Below are 13772 nucleotides of genomic sequence, written 5' to 3'. Positions count from 1 at the left end.
AAACAAAAAGCCACATATGGATTTAAAATAGTTTGAATCAAATTGGTTGATAACTTTTTTTTTTCATTGTAAAGTTGTAAAAGTTGTAATTTCGAATTTTTTTTTTCAAAAGTTCACAGACTGATAATTCGTTAAGCTTTAAATAACGGTTACAACTTGATACACAAATAAAAATAAAGGATATAGATTGATAATCCTAGAACAAGTCCCACACTTGGTTGAGAGTAGATTAACCAACAATAAAGCATGAGGTATTATTATGTAACCATACAAGTGCTTAAGTAAAAGAAATAAACGGAGGGACAAACCTCTTATTTTGTCTACAGAGACAGCTCATATGCAAGAGACTTGATCCCGGAGCACATTTCATAAAGAGTCAAAGTCTTATGTCTATTTTTGTCTAAACTAAACCCTACACACACAGAGACCGAGTCAATTCAGCAAAACAACTCAATAAAAACCATAGAAATTAGGACAAATCGCATCGAGAAAATTGGCCAACTCCTTCGTTGCTATTATTGACCCTTGCAACAGATCCACCAACAATAAGAGGCAACTCCACGGCCGGGCAGCTGGCCGAGTGTAACAACCAATTTTTAAAAAAATAAAAATTAATCTTTGCATGGGCACGACGTGGCTGGCCACAATGTAGCCGGCCTCGTGCCCATTAGGGGCATAAACGAGCTAAGCCTGAGCGAGCCGGCTGCTGCTCAGGCTCGGCTCGCCTCAGCTCGAGCTGAGCCTAAGCCGAGCATGATCGAGCCTGAGCCGAGCTCGAGCCTGAAACGAGCCTATTATCAAGCCTCACTTGGAGCCGAGCTAGCTCGAACTGGACCGAGCCCAAGCCGAGCCACAACATATTTAAAGTGAAAAAAAGCTAAAATTGAATAACAAATTTTATCTGTAAATAAAATAAAAGTCAACTAAATTGACTATAAAATTTAAAATTAATCAGTGATTAGCAACCACACCCATTTCAAAATTTATACTAGTAAATATAATAAAAGCCAACCAAATGAACTTAACTTAAATTATACAAAATCTTACTAAAGCCAACCAAATTATCATACCAATTGTAAAATATTAACATAGTACCATTCATCAAAATTTGTCTCAAAGCAATCACACCAATTTTAAAAATTTTACTAGTAAATATAACAAAGCCAACCAAATGAATTTAACTTAAATTATACAAAACTTTACTGAAGCCAACCAAATTATTACACCAATTGCAAAATATTAACATACGGTAATTCATCAAAATTTGGCTCAAAACAAATCCAAATTTTGACATGACATCCAAATCATAAGTCTATTACTTGCTAAATATTACAATATAAAGTACTTAACTTATATCTTGCCAAATATTACAATAAGATCTGATAACATACCAAATATTACAACTAAATTTATTTGGCACTCTCAAGTCTTAACACCAAAAAGAAGCTTCATCCTATAACTGCAAAAAAAAAATAATAAGTTAATTGCAGCTTAAACATCATTGCAACCAATATAAACAAACAATGATAGGAAAATTCAGAAAATTCAGTTTTTAATTGGTATGCCATGATCACTGAACATATAAAAAGAAAATATCTTAGTTTGGCCTAATGGTTGGCACATATACTTACAATCATTATTTCAGGCACAAGAAACTAAGAAATATGTATAGGCTAATGAAAAACAAGTATAGGCTAATGAAAAACAATTGTAGAATTTGAATTGAGTGATAAGATAATTAATCCCACTGCGAGAAAACTAAGTAAATGGTACAAATATGTGATCCTTATTCTACAAAGTAAACTGATTTTCATAACCTTGACACTATCACATATTAATTATTCAACATTCAATAATATTCACAATAGAGACAAGTGCCAACTATAGAAACCAATAAACTTTCTCTTGCCTAATTTGAACTGATAACTGTAACATATGGTAAGTAAAATACGAAACCAAGATAAATAATAAGTTATAATCTGTTCATCATGAATGAACAAAATATACATACCTCTAAAACACAACAGCAACATGAGCAAAAGAAAAAATGAGAAAACATTTGACATGTGTAAGAAATTACATCAAAAATTTCATCAACATAGAATATCATCTTCATACCCATTTCCATCCCTGGAAAGATCAACAGGTAGGCTATAATCTAAACGCATTAAGAACGACAGGAATAAGTGCTAGAACTGCCTGCAAGAAGAGCAATAAAAGTTACTTGTTTATATTACCAAAAGACATACAATATATAATACCTAAAGATCTATACAAATAAAAATGCTATACAAATGGAAAAGACATACAATATATGATACCTAAAGATCAAACTACATTTAGAATCTTCAGAAACACATTATCCATCGTCGATACCTAAAGAAAATAAGATTATAAAAAATAAGTTAGCAATAGTTTATAAAAGCATAAAATGAGAAAATTTTATTATGAGAAGTATAGTACACATACCCTAGAGGAGCTGATTTATTTTTTGGATGATTCTCTAATCCAATTTCCTCTACATATCAAAGCCTCCACTGTCTCGGAAGACAAAGAGCTTAGAAAATCATTTAGAACTCTACTAGTCTCCACCATTCTAGAGCATCAAACTTGTCAATCAAACTTGTAATCTGCTCCTCTAAGTATATTTCTAATTCAGATTTCAGAGGTTCAACTGCATTTGTTGATTCCAAAAAAATTTTAAACTCTGCTTGACCTTCTGATCCTTTAGCACCAATCAAGTCATCACTCTTATTAAGTTGAGATCTATCATTCATTCCATTATTTTCACCTGATGCATTCTCAAGTTCATATGATTCAAAAATAGTATACAACGCTCTGTGGACCCTTTGCATGTTTATTTGAGCTTCTGTAAAATAATATATTTTTGGAAAACAAAAGTTAATAAGTTTCATTTTGTATCGGGGATCTAATACTGCTGCCACTGCCAATAACATATCACATTCTCATCAATACTTATCAAATTTCTTTCTCATTTCTATAGCCATATCCTTCAAAAAGTAGAATTCACTTTCAGATCCTTTATTTAAAGCTTCTTTCACTTTCCATAAATTAATCAAAAATAGATTTGCAGTAGGATATGAACTTCCCGATATAATTTGAGTAACATCATAAAAAAATTTCAAAAATTCATAGACTTTTGCAGCTTTAAACCAATCATCTTCTGAAGTTAGCCATTTGTAATTTGCATCTCTCATTGCATATTGTTTAAAAACTTTTTGGTACACAAAAGCATGCTCTAACATAACATATGTAGAATTCCAACGAGTTGCAACATCCAAAGCTAAACCCTTAGAAGTAGGAACAGAGAGTTGTCTTGCAATTTCACCAAACTTATACATACGCGAAGGACTCTTTTTTAAGTAAGTAACACTGCATCTGATATTTTCAATGACATCTTGAATGGCATGGATCTCATCTTGAACAACTAGATTTAAAATATGAGCACAACATTTAACATGAAAAATAAGCCCTTGAAGCACAATTTATCTCTAACTTGAAAGTTATTCATAATAGTCTTACCAGCAACATCATTGGCAGAGGCATTGTCTAAGGTAATAGTTGATACTTTATCCTCTATTCCCTAAGCAATTAAACAATCAATAATAGCATCTGAAATAACAACTCCAGTGTGTGGAGGTTCCAATTGACAAAAGTTGATAATTCTTGTTTGTAAAGTCCAATCAAAATCAACAAAATGAGCAGTCAAAGACATATACCCAATATTTTGATTTGAGGTCCACAAATCTGAAGTCAAACTAATTCTAATCAACAAAATGAGCAGTCAAAGACATATACCCAATATTTTGATTTGAGGTCCACAAATCTGAAGTCAAACTAATTCTATTAGTTCTTTTCAAAAGCAATTTCACTTCTTCTTTTGCAAATTCATATACTTTCATGACATCACTTCTCATTGTGTTTCTAGAAATCCGTTCATAATGTGGGTTAAAAACTTTCAGAAGAATATTGAACCATGTATGCTCAACCATATTAAAATGATACTCATGTACCATCATCATTTTTGCCATTATTTCTCTCACCACATTTTGGTTGTATCCTGATGAAATAGTTTTGAGATAATTTTCTTCTATAGTTGAAGTCCCAGAAACACTAGATGCAGAAGCAAAAAGAATTTTTTTTTGTCCTTTGCCTACCAAACCAGTGCAAAATTTCACATGTCTTTTTATGTGTGAAGTGGTGCCTTGCTTAGGAACATTAAATAATGGCGGGCAATTATTACATCGATACCTCTTCTTCATTTTCTTTCACCTTAACCCGCTTGACATACAACCATATATCAGAAGTTCTTTTTCTCCCTTTCTTTTGACTATTACTTTCTTTTTCCTTGTTAGTTTCATTATCCTCTTCACCAATATCAATTTCAATAGGTTCATTTTCACTAACAGCATCAGAAAGATTCTTAGTTACTGACTCTGACATCTAAATAAAAAAACAAAAAACAAAAATAGAAGTACTGCTTAAATTTTTATAATATTTAATTAGTACAAAACAAAAATAGATATGACAGATACAGTTAATCGCCAAGGGAAACAGCATATCAGATCATCTACAAGGACAACTTGTTATGGTGCAACAACCTAATGCAGGCTAGAAATAAGAAAAAACAATGTAAATAAGGTGTACTCATTCAGGGACAGATTGGTTTATCTGTGCAATTGTATTCTGAACTTAACGAACCATCACTGCTTTTGAGAAAGGAAACATCCAAAAGTGGCAAAAAAATTACAAAGTGTTAAGTTATCTTGTCAATCAACTCAGTACATGGAGGCAAACTAATATTCATTGCATGTTTAGGATGCTTGCTTATATAGTTAATGCAACAAACTGGCATATTAAATTTTTGGTGGCACCAAGCAAAATGGGAATTGTCTATGGCTCTAAGACTTTGGGCAACAAATTAATATGATATCTGCATTTAAAGGAAATAAGCAAAGCAATTTAATACCACCAGAAATAGGAAAAAATACTCTAAAGAAAAAAAAATACTCTAAGAAAAAATTACTCTGATGGAGGAGGACGATAGAGGATACCTTTTGCCGGTCGATGGAGGAGGATGACGCGGCGGCGACGACTTGGAGAAGGAAGGTGAGGCGGAGCTTAGAGGAGACTACTGCCGCGAGAGGAGGACGACGCGACGACAATGGCTTGGAGAAGGAAGGTGAGGCGGAGCTTAGAAGAGACCACTGCCGCGGGAGGAGGACGATACGGCGGCGACAGCTTGGAGAAAGAAGGTGAAGCGGAGCTTAGAGGAGACGATTGCCGCGGGAGGAGGACGACGCGGCGGCGGCGGCTTGGAGAAGGAAGGTGAGAACTTAGATTTGGGGATTAGGGTTTTATAATTTACTTTTATACCAAGCCGATCGAGCCGAGCCTGAGCAAGCCGGCTTCAGCTCAGGCTCGGCTCGATATTGATTTCGAGCCTCTTTCAGCAGCTCAGGCTTGGCTTAGCTCTGACCGAGCCAAGTCGGACTCGAGCTCCAGTCGAGCCCGAGCTGCTCGACAAGCTTGACACCCTTAGTGCCCATGTAATGGGGCTCAGCATGGGGGGGTGCCACGCACCCCCTCGCGTCATCGCAGCCAACTAGCTACGGCGGGCTGCCCGCCGCACCCCACCGCCTCTCTCTCTATCTTTTTATTCTTCTCTCTCTCCCCCACTGCCGACTCGTCGCCGCTGTCGTCGTGCTGCCGCAGGTGAGCCTCCTCCTTCTTCCTCTTCTTTCTTCTCTCTCTCTCTCTCTCTATCACTATCTCTCTCTTTATCTTTTTCTTGCTTTCGGCTCGGGCCCGTCGGAGCCGAGCCGCCGGCGAGAGGCCGGCAGCTGGCTGGCCACTAGCTGCCGGTGCCCTCCCCGCCGGCCCGGGTCCGCACCTCCCTTCTTCTTCTTCTTCTTCTTCTTCTTCTCCTTCTTCTTCTTTTTCTTCTTTCTTTATTTTTCTTCTCCTTCCTCGGCTGATGGCAGTTTTTTTAATTAATTAATTATTTATTTATTTATTTTAATGATGTTATTTATTTAGGTTTTTCCTTCTTAATTAATGCAAATAGATTATTTAGACATTAATTATTTTAATAATAATATATATTCTTCTATGATTAGTATTAATTATAATTTGTATAATCAATGATTAATTAGTATAAATAATACTCATATTTATTTATTTATATCTCTATTAGATTAATATATAGATTTGTAAATTATAATTATCAAATTTATATACTAATATTTTTATGAGATACATTTTAAATAATTCTAATAATTTATTATACATTATTATTTTGTAACAAATAAAATAATCGGCTTATGTATTTATTTATTATTTTATAAAGTAATGACTACATAGTCCCTAATTAATAAAGATATAATTTAATTATAATTAGGTTTTATCTATATTTTTATTTTTATTTATAATTAAAAATCTAGCCAGTTATAAAAATAAGTAGGAATTCTAAAATCTAATAAATCATTATATTTTACTCGAACGGATTATAATGGGATAAACAACTAACTTTATGTTACTTGAACATTTTCATTTTCCGAACCCCTTATTTAAGACCCCGTGGACCTTGCTAGCGATGAGTGTCACTTGGTTGATTGGCAAATGTAAGAGATACATGGTTTGCGTCTTCTGATAAGTGTGAGTAGTCTTATTCCATAGACGCATTTCTCAAATTATGTTATATTATATATTATGTACATGCATATTTTGGCCTCCAGCATGATTATATGATTCTATCTAGAGATGATTACAGTCGAGCATATTTTATCATGCATTTGATTATGCTGATCTAGGATATGAGTACATTGGTGATATATATAGAGATGATTGGAGATGATTCTACTGTTATGATTGTATACCGAATTGATCTATAACATGAGTATGCATGTAATAGATTAGCATGAGTATGCATGTGTTGACGATACAGTTGGAGACTACATTGCATCATTTTCTCTTGATTCCTATTCCATATAAATTCCGGTTATGCATTGACTTATTATCGTACTGGATATATACATATGATCTGTCATTTAGAAGGAAAACATGAAATGTGATTGATAGGATAGTTGATAGAAAGCGTGAGAATACCCGAGTGGGCGCAAGGGTTTGGACACGCTTGGTGGATGATTGATCGCTCGACATAGTCGCGATCATATTGGCATTACGTCCGAGGTCGTTAGTCTGTGTGCACAGCAGACATTCAGACACATGCCGTTCGCTAGGGCATATGTGGCAAGTTATCCTCACGAGATTTCTATCAGCTAGGAATGGTGCCCGGTTTGGATAGATGTTGATATCCTAGCGGGTGGTGGGGTATAGTTATATTTGAGATACTCTTGCGGGTGGCGGAGTATGCTTTGAGCCTTCAGATATGATGTTGAAATCGGGTACTAGGTGTTAACTGTGCAGAGTGGTCTAGTATGATGATATTATATCGAGATGTCGGTGATGATTGTGATATTGAGAAATGCATATGATTTCATTATCATTTGGTTACCTGATTATCGAGTGATCAATATGCATCATATATAGTTGTATTTGATATCATAGCATGGTCATGGTCGCCATGCATCATGTGTCATATTTGAGAGAGAGTTGTGATGATAATATAACGTGGAAATCTATTTACTCATTGTTGATGATTATATACTTTTATCAGTTATGACATATTATCTACTTTTCATTTATATATTATTGAGGATACATTCATATACTTATTCATGACATGATGCTCTTGCTGATTCATATTATCTAGTACATGATTTATTCTTTATTTGGCATCACTGATTCGGAGTAAGGTCTATTCACTGAGCCTTTTGCTCATGACTCTCTTTATTTTTTTCTTTTTAACCCCCATAGATATTATGGTACGTGATACCGCCTTGAGATATCCTGATGAGATATTTTAGAGCAAAGATAAGGTAAGCTATATGTAACGCCCCCGCCTGGCACGGCACGTGCATGCCCACGCGCCCACACGGCACGCGCGGCGCACGCGACAGGTCGGGCGGGGCCCGTCACGCACAGATACTCTCCTGTGCACATATAATCATGACATAATCAAATAAAACCTATGAACCTATCCATGATCACATAATCCATCACCAAATACATCATACTATCGACCAAATAAACTTATTAGCATATAAATATCCAAGTCTATAATAATATACACTAGACCACTACATAATCTGGCAGGGCTCACACAGGCCACAACAAACCATCAAGATACAACTAAACAACTGATACACTAGTGCTATAAAATCTGACATATACTATACAAATCATCATCTGATACAATAAGGTACAAATATAACAAACAACGATACAACTCAATGTCTGGTTAAACTATCTTCTATACCGTCTCGCATCAATAGCTCACCTCATCATCACTCTAAAATATCTTCTCAAGATATCTCATGTTGCTATCACGTACCACAAATCTGAGGGGTTGGAAAAGAAATAAAGAGAGTCATGAGCAAAAGGTTCAGTGAATAGACCTTACCCCGAATCAGTGATGTCAAACAGAGAGTAAATCATATACTGGATAATATGAATCAGAAAGTAGCATGATGCCATGTATGAACATATATATATGTATCCTCAATGACATATATATGAATGAAATTAATCCTCATGAATGAGCATATTATATCCCCATCTAAAAATATATCACATGATGAAATTATCATATAACATCACCGAATATAACGACATATCATGTATAACAATAATGGAACTTGTCACATCAATGATGATGCATGATACATGCAAACCACTAGATAATCGTATATGTCAGAGCCAGATATAATCCACATATCTCTCACTATCACAATTAACCGTCTCAACTCTGAATATTATCCACCATGCTGGACTACGGTACCCGGCCCCAAACTCGATACACATCATGTCACAAACTCAGAGCATACCATGTCATACGCTAAGAGTATCTCTGTAGATAAATCATACCCTGCCATACGCTAAGGATATCTCTAAAGAAAGTAATCATACCCTGTCATACGCTAAAGGTATATCAATGATAGTTGTACCCTGTCATACGCTAAGAGTACAACCATCAGCCATCACCATACTCTACCATACGCTAAGATTATGTCCAGTACTAGTCCGAACCAGATACCGTTCCAGCCATCACATCATATCACATCACATCACATACATATGTACTTTTATGATTTCCTATACATGATAAATCATATGCATATATCTAGTACGACAACAGATCATGCAACTCAAGAATTTAGGTGGTAAAGAAGCCGAGAGAAAAATGATGCAATGCCGACTCTAACCATGTATACTTTTGCTAGGTTATCACATGCATACTCATGATAGAGATCATTCTGACATAAAAACCATAACAATATAATCATCTCTATATATCACCAATGTACTCATATCTCAGATCAGCCTAATTAAATGCATGATAAAATATGCTTGACTGAAATCATCTCTAGATAAAATCATATAATCATGCTGGAGGCCAAAACATGCGTGTACATAAGATATAATATATCATAATTTGAGAAAAGCGTCTAGGGGATAAGACTACTCACCGTCTGATTAAAAGATACAAACCACGCATCTCTCATGTCCGTCAAGTAACCGAGTGACACTCATCGCTATCAAGGTCCACGGGGTCTCAAATAAGGGGGTTCGAGATCTGAAATATTTAAGTAGTATGATGCTAGGCGTTTATCTAATTAGAATTAATTCAGTTAAAATATAAAAGTTTATTAGGTTTAGAATCACTTTTCTTTATTTTTGATTACATAACTAGGTCTATAATATAGATACGATTCAAATATTATAATTCTTTATTATTATAAAATATTAGTTATAACATAAGGAGAAGAGGCATGTTTCCTTTTATATAAGAGTATTTCTGAATATATAATTATAAAATAAAATAAATAAAATAAAAGGCTAAATAAGTATAGACAAGGTCTAATTTTAATTAATTTTATAATTCATACACTATCTTGATTAATTAGGGACAACGCAGTCTTTACTCGATAAAATAATAAATAAATAACTAAATAGACTTAGTATTTTATTTGTTGCAGAATAATCATAAAATTAATAGAAATACTTAAAATATATATATGATGGGGGTATTAGAATATAAATCTAATAATTATAATTTACAAATCTATCTATTAATCTAATAGATATGTAAATAAATAAATAAATATAAGTATTACCTATATTTATACCTAATTAATCATTAATTATAAAAATCATCATTAATAAAATTATATTGAAGGATATATAATATTATTAAAATAGTTAATGTCTAAATAATCTATTTGCATTAATTAAGAAGAAAAATACCTAAATAAATAACATAAATAAACTAATTAAATCTACCATTAGTGCTGGGCCGAGCCCAACACTGTGGAGAAAGAAAGAGAAGGAGCTGAGGAAGAAGGAGAAAAAGAAAGAAAGAAAGAAAGAAAGAAAGAAAGAAAGAAAGAAAGAAAGAAAGAAAGAAGAAGAAGAAGAAGAAGAGAAGAGGAAGAGAAGAAAGAGAGGAGGTGAGGGAGGAGGTTGCGGACCCGAGCCGGCGGGGAGGGCACTGGCCGCTGCTGGCCAGCCAGCCGCCAGCCTCTCGCCGGCGGCTCGGCTCCGACGAGCCCAACCTCGGGCAAAGAGAGAGAGAGAGAGAGAGAGAGGGGAGTGAGAGGTCTCACCGGCAGGGGCGGCGGCTCTAGGGAAGGTATCGGTATAGAGAGAGAGAGAGAGAGAGAGAGAGAGAGAGTAGAGTGAGAGGGTAGCCGAGAGAGAGAGAGAGATAGAGAGAGAGAGAGAGAGAGAGAGATTTAAAGAGAGAGAGAGAAGGCGGTAGAGGAGGAGTAGTGGCGGCACTGGGGCCCGCCGGGGCCCACCGCGGCTAGCTGGCCACAGCCGGTTGGCTACGGCAGCGGCCGCAATCGCGTCCTGCCCCACCAAGCTGCATGAGCAACTGGCATGGGCACGAGGCCGACCACAGTGTGGCCAGTCGCATCGTGCCCATAATTTTTTTTTTTTAGGGATTAGGTTGTTACACTATAGATGCGAGACGGTATAGATGATAGTTTATATAGAAATTGAATTGTATCAGTATTTGATATTTGTACTCTTTTGTATTAGACGATGATTTGTATGATACAGGTCGAATCATATCGTACTCTTGTATTAGTTGTTTTAGTTATATCTTAATGGTTTGTTGTGGCCTGTGTGGGTCCTACTAGATTATGTAGTGGTTTAATGTATATTATTGTGGACTAGGATATTCATATGTTAATATGTTTATTTGGTTAATAGTATGATTTATCTAGTGATGAATTATATAATCATGGATATGTTAGCATATTTTATTTGATGATGTCATGATTATATGTGCACAGGAGAGTATCTGTGCATGACAGGCCCCGCCCAACTTGTTGTGTGCGCCGTGCGTGCCGTATGGACGCGTGGGCGTGCACGTGCCCGTGTCGAGCGAGGACGTTACACCGAGTGCAAGAAAGACCATGGGGCATGGCTAAGCAGCGAGCAACATAAAAGGAGTTATCCCATGGTCACCAGTTGGAGCTCCGGACAGAGTAGAGGAGCAGGCATCCACCTCAGCCAGAGGAAGCGAGGGAGGTAGGGAGAGAGGCCGAGGGGGTTAGCGATGATAAAGATAGAGTCAGGTTGTAGTGTCTAGGGAGGAGGCCAACTAGGCTGGTGTCTAAAGGAGACGATATTCGACAAAGTTTTGCACCAAAGATCACAGAAAAAGCAAGATTTTAATTTTGATTATTTTATCAAAAGCAACCTAACATTAGTACTAATCACAATGTCAACAAAATCTTAGATTCACTTCAAGATGATTACGAGAAAACCATAAAAAGGTACTGAGTTGCATCTTAAAAATTCTGGCAGCATATAAACATTAGTAAATACCTAGGAGAGCATAATCCTTATGAATGGAGAGGTATATATTAGTAAATAGATAATTAAATATATTCCAAAAAAAAAACAGGATTATGCTATGGATCTTTAATTTCCTGTGTCCTAGATGTATAATTCTGTTGTAAACTCTAGAAAAGAAAAGAAAATAGAAGTTGCATATTATACAAAGGAGTAATACTATTAATGCTACAGTATGCAGCTCCACAATCACTTTTGAGAAAAAAAAAATAATAGGAAGGTAGCCCCAAATGTATCCAAGGTAGGCACATTCAATTGCTAACTATACTTTTAATCACAAATGAGCCAGCTTCTTGTCACTACTTTGGGCCAAGAAGAGGATATCTTTTAATAGCATTCAGGAGTCTTATAAAAGCTTAACTAGATCCTGTTCTTTTTCCTAGAAAATAGATAACTTTTCTTATGGGAATTGTCATTAGATATAGTTAAGTCCAAATGCTTAAGTAGCATAATCATTCAACTTAGTGTTAGGATCCTCTAACTAATAGCAGGTCTGAACACAAGTAAACACAGTGACTACAATAACATGGGTCAATAGTGTCCTCGGACTGATGACTACCTATTTGTCCTTGAAGAGGAATGTTTGAGAAGGTAAATGAAATTAGAGAAATTTGCATATAACACCCTATTTTTAATGAAATTATGATATATATTCTATATTTTTACTATTTATATAGTGAGCTTAGCAAATATGTATGGAACATCTCTAAGTTAAGTTAATTATACTAAGAAAATTATAAAAATATCTTCAACCAGATCATACTAAAGGTATTTTAATTATTTTAGAAATAAAATAGTTCTACTTAATAAAATATTCTCATGGTGTTAGTTTAAATATAACACAGAATATATTTTTTTGTTCATATTTACTAAATTATTAAGCTTAATTTATAAATAATAAAAATATAGAGTGTAAATTATAATTACAGTATTATATATTACTTCAGAGGGTCTAAGGATGTGTATGATATCACCGCATAGCTACAAATTGGACTAATACATCAAATAGAGATCGTCAGGGTGGTAAATGAAAAACTTTTGACTCATGACATCGAAACGTTGGAGTTTGGAAGTTATGAATCACCAGGCGGTGACCGCACCTCCAGATACTTTTTTTTTGGATCATTCATAAGCCCGAAGGCTAGATATGGGCTGGACAAAGGGCAAACCCTCCCTAGATACAGAGGCACTTTAGGCCCCACCGAACTCTTTAGCTATCTAGTCTAGGCTTCAAGCCATATGCGTCGCCGAACAATTGCTTCGAATCAAACGCCCCCGAAGGCTAGATATGGGCTGGACAAAGGGCAAACCCTCCCTAGATACAGAGGCACTTTAGGCCCCACCGAACTCTTTAGCTATCTAGTCTAGGCTTCAAGCCATATGCGTCGCCGAACAATTGCTTCGAATCAAACGCCGTCGAGACCTGCTCCAAGCCGTTGCGTTGTCAAGCTGTTCTTCCAAGCTAACCGCACTGCCAAGCCATCAACTGAATCGAGCCAAGCCACCAAACTACCAACCACCAAACAATTTCTCCACAATATTGCTTGGGGTTGGAGTTGAACTCATGACCTCCTTGGTCATGAGCAAGATACCTACCAACTCTTCTAGAGTTGGTTGGTCGCACCACTCTCGCCTTCCGCTCTGAGCCACTCATCCACCTGAATCTGATCCGCTGCTTTGACGATTGTACTAAGATTATACAGTCTCGCTCTTCTCGCCATTGTATAAGCTAAATAGACAATACAAGTAGTAGATTCATTGAA

General features: G+C 35.8%; 1 pseudogene; it reads right to left on the bottom strand.

Moving 5' to 3' along the window:
• Positions 1-2969: 2969 nt before the first annotated feature.
• LOC140797688 (zinc finger BED domain-containing protein RICESLEEPER 2-like) lies at positions 2970-7182 on the bottom strand (annotated as a pseudogene).
• Between the last annotated feature and the right edge of the window lie 6590 nt (positions 7183-13772).

The sequence above is a fragment of the Typha latifolia genome, chromosome 11 (genome assembly GCF_019914945.1).
Source record: "Typha latifolia isolate L0001 chromosome 11, TyphaL0001v2, whole genome shotgun sequence".
Taxonomy (NCBI): Eukaryota; Viridiplantae; Streptophyta; class Magnoliopsida; order Poales; family Typhaceae; genus Typha; species Typha latifolia.
Note: the sequence above shows the minus strand (reverse complement) of the source record. Positions and strands in the feature narration are given on the sequence as shown.